The 7,951-nt window shown below is 35.6% G+C and overlaps 1 protein-coding gene across 2 annotated transcripts in view; it reads left to right on the top strand.

The window, feature by feature from the left end:
* The first annotated feature begins 1,214 nt into the window (after positions 1 to 1,214).
* Positions 1,215 to 7,951, top strand: part of adcy7 (adenylate cyclase 7) — a 54,160-nt gene continuing 47,423 nt past the window's right edge. For both annotated transcript variants that reach the window (XM_077562904.1, XM_077562903.1), the window contains exon 1: positions 1,215 to 1,380. The gene's annotated coding sequence lies outside the window, so the exon portion shown is untranslated. The remainder of the gene's footprint in view (positions 1,381 to 7,951) is intronic.

Genomic DNA, 7,951 nt, shown 5'->3' with positions numbered 1-7,951 from the left:
TCATCAGCAATGTGTGCTTTGTTCCTTTTATCTTATGTAGTATGTATGCATATTTATTAGGCGCGCAATTCTCGAAACGATTCGATATGCGGCCGAATCGATTTTTAAACATCAATTTTTTTATGTGAATATTCAACAAAACCTTTTACTTAGGGTTAGGATTCACACATTAAGCATGGAAGAATGTTATATTAAAGGAACATTAAGCCTTAATATTTTATTTCAGTGCTGATCAAACATGAAACAGACTGCAACCTGTTTGTTAAATGCAGTGGCTCAGTTATAAATTTGAATTTTCATATAAATCTTACAGTGTACATGTACAAGTTTATTATTATTTTCTAAATTTGAGTTTTAAAAAATTGCAATCAATTTATAGATTCGCATCGGGATTAATCGGTATTGAATCTAATCGTGACCTGTGAATTGTGATACGAATCGACTCGCCGGGTACTAGGCAATTCACACCCTTAATATATATATTTTTTCATATGTTCATTGTTTATATTGTTTCATACTTATGTCTTATTTCATTAGATTTCTTAATTTATATACATATACTGGCAATGATTACACTACGCTGCCCCAATAAAGACATGATTTAGCCCAGGGGTCACCAACATAGTGCCCACGGGCACAAAATAGGCCCACCTATTCTATAAATGCTGTAGTAGGGATTTTCTAGAAATGTTGCAGAAGTGATCATTTGATCATGTAAACACAGTGATCGAGATTTATAAATATATTGTATTGTTGTTTACTACATAGTTTGACAATTAAGATGGTCAGTGCCTTCGCATAAATTAATTTCATTATTGCTAAAAACAAAGTTAATGTGTGCGAAAGAAGTTAGCTCTCATTTTCCAAAAAGCTTGGGGACCCCTGACTCAGAAGCAAACTCCACACAGGAAGGACGCAACTGATATTCAAACCTGGAACCCCCAAAATTAACAAACAAACAAAAAAGGCTAATGAAATAAACTAGAAAAATTCCCGCGGAAATTTTGAATGGGACTGCTGACTCTTGTAAATGAGCTGAACAGTTTAAAATTTAAACGACTGGTAAAATAAGGTGTTAAACTGACACATAAAATGGCCGTTTTCTTCATTTGCAAGTGTTTTGTTTTTGGAGTGGGCGTAGTCGTATTTGACAGACAGGCGCGAGGGGGCGGGTCTTAGGACTCTCAAAGAAGCAGCGCGCGTTCGTAAGTCCTGCCAGGGGAGCTTCTGTCATTCACACACGCACAAATACTCGTGCACACATCCGGAGGAGGACACCGTACACTCGCTACTCTCTACGCCGACGATGGCACAACCTTCCGCGGTCTTTTCAGCAGCATTCGCTGGCGACGGGACGCGTTGGTGACTGTGGAAAAGAAGGTAGGGACCCCAAACTCTTAAAAGAAAACATTTTTTTTTATGCGTTCTGCGTTGAATGACACCTTCTTACGTCTTTCGTCTTTTGTTGTCATCTTTTATCTTGTCTTTACGTCAAGTTTGAGCTCATTTACGCCGACTTGGCGTGTAAACGGCACTTTCGCCAATTTAAAGTGAATTCATTGCGAAAGATGAACTTTTAAAGGCTTTGTCTTCTATTTTACCGACAACAAAAGCGACGATATTCTGCGGTGTCAATTTAAAGACTTAAAAGGGAATTTCTACTTGATTGACGCCCTTTGTGGTTTGTCACTCTCTGTACTTTTCTGACAGGTGCTGGCTGGTTTGACTGATTGTTGTTTCCTAGTTGGGGAGATGCAGCAACTTGATTTTTTTTGTTTTTATTTTAAACTTCATTTTTGAAACATTTGAGAAAGCATGGCTCCTGTTTCTCGCTGCCCTCAGTCTCCTTGAATACAATTGCAGCATCATGGAAACATTTGATGATTCACTGCTGGAAATGACAAAAAGAAACACGCACAGTAACGTAAGCGCTGTATGCTGCAATATTAAACTCCATAGTCTCCACTTTGCCGCAAAGGTCCGTTTTCTTGCTGCCCCCAGTCTCCTCTTGAGCACTTCAGTGACACTGTTGCATTTGTGCAAAAAATAAATACACTCTTAACGTTAGCTGCTTTATCGTACTCCACAGTCTCCACTTTGCTGCAGCAGTCCAGGTTCTTGCTGCCTATGGAAGAACTAGATTCTGAGAATACACAGCTAAAAATGATGGAGGAAAAAAACCCTACACGCTATCTTCCCCCTTGTAGTGCTACACTCCACAGTCTCCACTTTGCTGCCGTGCTCCATTATCTAGTTTTTAGCTTGTGCAGGTGTGCCTAATGTTGTGTCCGGTGAGAGTATGTAAAGATGGTGCAGTTTGAACTGCTTCCTTCCTTCCTCATTCGCTCACACGATTTGTGCTGCGATAACATGTTGGTTGCCAAACACCTCTGCGCAAGCACATGATTTCACCTCTTCGCTTTCACATCCTCTCATCTGCAATACATGCAACGATGTAATAACTGGGATGGCAAAAAAAAAACATTACTAGTAAGACAGTCCTTCTACTAGGGCACCTTTGTCGTTTTACTAGTGTGGCATATTAGTTTACTGCGTAAACGTGACACTGAAGTGAAAAGTAATGCTAGCATGAAGACAATCGTTCTACTAGTGAAGCACAGTAGTTTACTGGTTAGTTTTAATAGCATACTAGTAGGTCAAAATCAGCACTAGTGGTGTAAAAAGACAATTACACAGTTGTCTTCTGAGGACACAATCATGGACCTGAAGCTGTATATCAGGGATATCGAATAAATGATAAAATGGCATTTCATAGCAGGGCACTAGTGGGTATAAAAAGTCTACACACCCCTGTTCAAATGCCATTTTTTTTCGTGCTATAAAAAAATAAGAGGAAGATAAATGATTTCAAAACTTTTCCCACCAGTAATGTGAACTATAACCTGTGCAACTCAATTTGAAAATAGAAATATACTAAGTAGTAAGGGAAGAAATAAGCAACTAAGAATGTGGTTGCATAAGTGTGCACACCCTCTTATAACTGGGGGTTTGACTGTACAGTATTCAGAATTAACCAATAATATTCAATTTCATGTTAAATTGGAGTCGGCACAAACCTGCCACTGTTTGATATGCACCATAGATAAATTTCGGCTATTCTAGTAAGCCTATGGTTATTGCCAAAGTTTTCATTTCTGCCATCACGAGTGCTCTTCAATCAGTGGTGTCATCAGAAAGAAAAAAACATTGTACCCTCTACAATTGAAGAAAAGGTATGTTTTGTGTTTTGTAAATAATTGATTTGTTTTGAGTGCGTGCCTCCACTCAAACACATTCCGTGGCCCGGCCTTTAGTGCATCTGAAGGCAGATTAGGTAATAATGACACAGTGGGCGCGGGAGAGGTCTCCCAGGGAAAGTGGAATAGCAACAGCCTTGCGGAGAGTGAAGAGGCTTTCCTAGTGGCACTTGATAGCAGCACACCGGCAAACGGCTGATTTTAGAAGATGCATGCGGCTTTCTGTCCATCCGCCATTAATAGCTTTGAATGCACTGTGCCGCCATTGTGGGATTGGAGCAGTATATACATACAGACAAATTCAAAAAATAAATAGAGGAAAAAGTAGCTCCATCCATTTTCTTGATTCCTCACTAGTGTCGCAGATGAGCTGGAGCCCATCCCAGCTGACTTTGGGCGACTTGAATGACCCTGAACTGGTGGCCAGCCAATCGCAGAGCACATACAGTGCAACAACCATTCACACCCTATGGACGACTCCTTGCGAGGACCACATACAGAAAAATCGAAGAGCCGCATTGAAATCCGTCAAATTTAATTAATTAAACACGCTAAAGCAAATGCATGTAATAATGATCTCCATCCATCCATTTTCTTGGCCGCTTTTCCTCACTAGGGTCGCGGGGGTGCTGGAGCCTATCCCAGCTGGCTTCGGGCAGTAGGCGGGGTACACCCTGAACTGGTGGCCAGCCAATCGCAGAGCACATACAGTGCAACAACCATTCACACCTATGGACGACTCCTTGCGAGGACCACATACAGAAAAATCGAAGAGCCGCATTGAAATCCGTCAAATTTAATTAATTAAACACGCTAAAGCAAATGCATGTAATAATGATCTATTCTAGTTATTTTGGAACAACTGCTACATCACAAGGTTCTGTTAAAGATGATAAGGCAAATCATTTTCAATTTTTCAGAATTTTGGGGTTGGTCTACGGCCCCGTATCTCGCCAGAATAGACATGTCCGTGCACTGAGCAGCATCCCTATTTCCACATTTCCCTATTCACAACCAAATTGAGCAATCTGAAGATGAACATTTTGAAACGGAATTATCTTTATTCATCAGGACATGTTGAAGAGATTAATTAAGAGATTAAATAATTGCTTCTTTTTTTTGTGTTACAATACAATTTCACACAAAGGTCCTGTAAAATGGAACACTTTGAATGACAAATTTATTGAAATTATATAATTAGCACATGGTGATGAAAATTCATACATGAATGATCTGAAAAATCAACAATAAAAGTATTTTAATAAAATGCTATAAAATAAGAAACATAATTTTTAAAAAAAAATGGTGACAAATGCAAATTTTAAATCTTAATACAATTTCTCAAACATCCTATCCTTAAAAAAAAAAAAGGAACACTTTGAATGACAAATTTATTGAAAATATATAATTAGCACATGGTGATAAAAATTCATACATGAATGATCTGAAAAATCAACAATAAAAGTATTTTAATAAAATGCTATAAAATAAGAAACATAATTTTTTAAAAAAAAATGGTGACAAATGCAAATTTTAAATCTTAATACAATTTCTCAAACATCCTATCCTTAAAAAAAAAAAGGAACACTTTGAATGACAAATTTATTGAAAATATATAATTAGCACATGGTGATAAAAATTCATACATGAATGATCTGAAAAATCAACAATAAAAGTATTTTAATAAAATGCTATAAAATAAGAAACAGTTTAAAAAAAATAGAGACAAATGCAAATTTAAAATCTTAATACAATTCCTCAAACATACTATCCTTAAAAAAAGGGAACTCTTTGAATGACAAATTTATTGAAAATATATAATTAGCACATGGTGATAAAAATTCATACATGAATGATCTGAAAAATGAAAAATAAAAGTATTTTAATAAAATGCTATAAAATAAGAAACAGTTTTAAAAAAAAATAGAGACAAATGCAAATTTAAAATCTTAATAAAATTCCTCAAACATACTATCCTTTAAAAAAAAAAAAGGGGAACTCTTTGAATGACAAATTTATTGAAAATATATAATTAGCACATGGTGATAAAAATTCATACATAAATGATCTGAAAAAAAAATATTAAAAAAAATAAAAGCCTTTTAATAAAATGCTATAAAATAAGAAACATAATTTAAAAAAAATAGTGACAAATGCAAATTTAAAATCTTAACACGATTTCTCAAACATCCTGTTTAAAAAAAAAAAAAAGGAGTGTGATGATAACCATAAGCCAGGAAATGTAACCATTTGCAATCTAGAACGCTTTCTCAGTGCTGGCTGTGCAGTAAGATAACTACTCTGGCTCTTTTGTGATTCCGCCACAGCAATGATGAAAAGTGTGACGACAACCATTGAATTTACAGTGATGTTCAATCGCTTTGTCTTTAAAAAAATAATAATGATGCCAACACGGTAGGTTGTTATCGGAAGAAAAGCAACAAAACGTGTCCTTGTCTCATGTTCACCTCTCCACCATTCAGGAAAAACATCCTTTTCATAGACCAAGCAACAAACATAACCTACCTCGGTGGAGGTAACAACGTTCTGTATTGAACCCTGACACCTATTTGCTTGTACAAAAAGCGCCGGAAGCGTTCGTTATGAGCCAACGAGGGCCTCCTGTGGATTTTGTGTTTTGAGTAGCACAGGCGCTGCAGATGTGTGGGTGTCTTGTTCCTCTCTCTCTCTTAGTCGCTCGCCACATTTGGAATATTTTTCCGCTTACTTTGGCTCAAGGACGTTATGTAATGCCGGTGAGAGTCTCATCTGCACTCGGGCCTCTGGAGAGCGCTTAGGGCCAGCTTTACTTACCTGGGAAACAACACCGTGGACCATCGCCACCACATTCTCTTTCTGTTTCCTTCATGCGGTCGCCCCTTTAATACAGGAATCCTCGAGCACTTAAAAAATTAAATATGTTATATTTCATATATATATATATATATATATATATATATATATATATATATGAAAAAATCCACACAGAGCTTGTAAAATTGAAAAGTGTAGTTAAGTAAATCATAAAGAAATTGGTGACAAATATCTTGCAATTTCAGACAGGCATGAATGTAAAAATGAAGTTAGTAATTAATAAATATTTTGAAATATTTAGTAGCCTGTTGAAAAATGTCGTGAATAATTAACAAAACATTCATAAAAATGTAACATTTGATAGAATAAACATAAATAATTAAAAAGTGAATGAATAGTAATTAAAATAGATTTTATTAATGTTAAATGCCATTGTAATCCTATAAAAATAAAATATAAATGGAGTCATTTTTTGTAGAAATTCTCTATATATATATATATATATATATATATATATATATATATATATATATATATATATTATAAATTCAGTGATCTGCGAAATTTGAAATTTAAAAAAAAAAAGAAATTATTCACTAAGATCCTGTACAAGTGAAATGGAAAAAAAAATGCTTAACTATTATAGTTTAATCATTAAAATATTTAGATAATATTTTATAGTGAGCCTGTTAAATTGACAGATGTAATAATAATCACAAAAATAAGTCTAGTTTAAAAATAAATAAATATGATTTCCCACAGATCCTGTAACATAGAAAAACTTAAATAATTAAAAAATGGAAATTAAAAATATTTAAAAACAATTCACACGGACATTACATACTTTGATGCATTGATAAATAAAGTTTGTTACCACACTGAGATCCTGTAAAATGGAAAAGTTTAATATGTTATTTAAATATTTGCAATGCATTTCCCCCCACACAGTTAAATACTAAACTACTGAAAGTTGAATGAATGTTGTTGTTGTGACAATGCGACTTGAGAAGATTTTTCAACATTTCACACAAATTGTTTTAAATGCAATGAATAATAAATAATGCATTTTTATTTAGGAATGGAAAACATTTAAACAATTCACATTTTTCCATGATTAAATAAATTGACAAATGTTAACAGGCAGTATGCGTCGAAAGAGATCTTGTTTTTCCTGTTTTTCCTGTTGCGTCATGCTGTTCATGTAACGATTGAGTTTATGGACCAATACGTGATGATATTCAGTCTCATTTGGATGGCATTCGCCAATGTGTTGTGTTGTTTTTTTTTTTTTTTTATAACAGGCCCGCTGATTGTATTGAGCTGCTTAATGAGTGATTAGCCTCTCTGTTGGTACAAAACATTTCATTTGAGTAGACTGGAGTGGATGTAAAAAGGGGGCCATCAATCTGCATGGGAGCCGTATACGCCACGGACAGTAATTGTGTCATTATAGTTCTCCCTTATTTCTCGATCCCTGGGCTGTTTTGACTGTCGCTTGCCACCACACATAGGAACTGTATAATTTTGCGAGGGGGGGACACACATACATAAATTTTATGTCTATTTTGGAAAGTTTCCACTTTTCTATGACGGTTTTTGGTTCAGTACACAACAAATACAGGATTACAGCACACTCGACATCTACTTGTAAGACTCGGGTTGAAATCACTTGATTGTGGGGTGTTTCTGTCTACGGCTTTTGTTACCCTAATGGCCGCGGAGCTGGGCCTTTGCTATTGTACGAGTGGCTACTTGTTCTCTAACAGCAAATTTCCCTTGTGAAAGCAGCACTTCATCACCATACCACATAATTACACTTGTCAGTTGGTTTATGGATCGGCCACGTCGGCAGACATAACATTTGAAGAACATTCCAAAGC

Source organism: Vanacampus margaritifer, chromosome 4, assembly GCF_051991255.1.
Source record: "Vanacampus margaritifer isolate UIUO_Vmar chromosome 4, RoL_Vmar_1.0, whole genome shotgun sequence".
Classification (NCBI taxonomy): domain Eukaryota; kingdom Metazoa; phylum Chordata; class Actinopteri; order Syngnathiformes; family Syngnathidae; genus Vanacampus; species Vanacampus margaritifer.
Note: the sequence above shows the minus strand (reverse complement) of the source record. Positions and strands in the feature narration are given on the sequence as shown.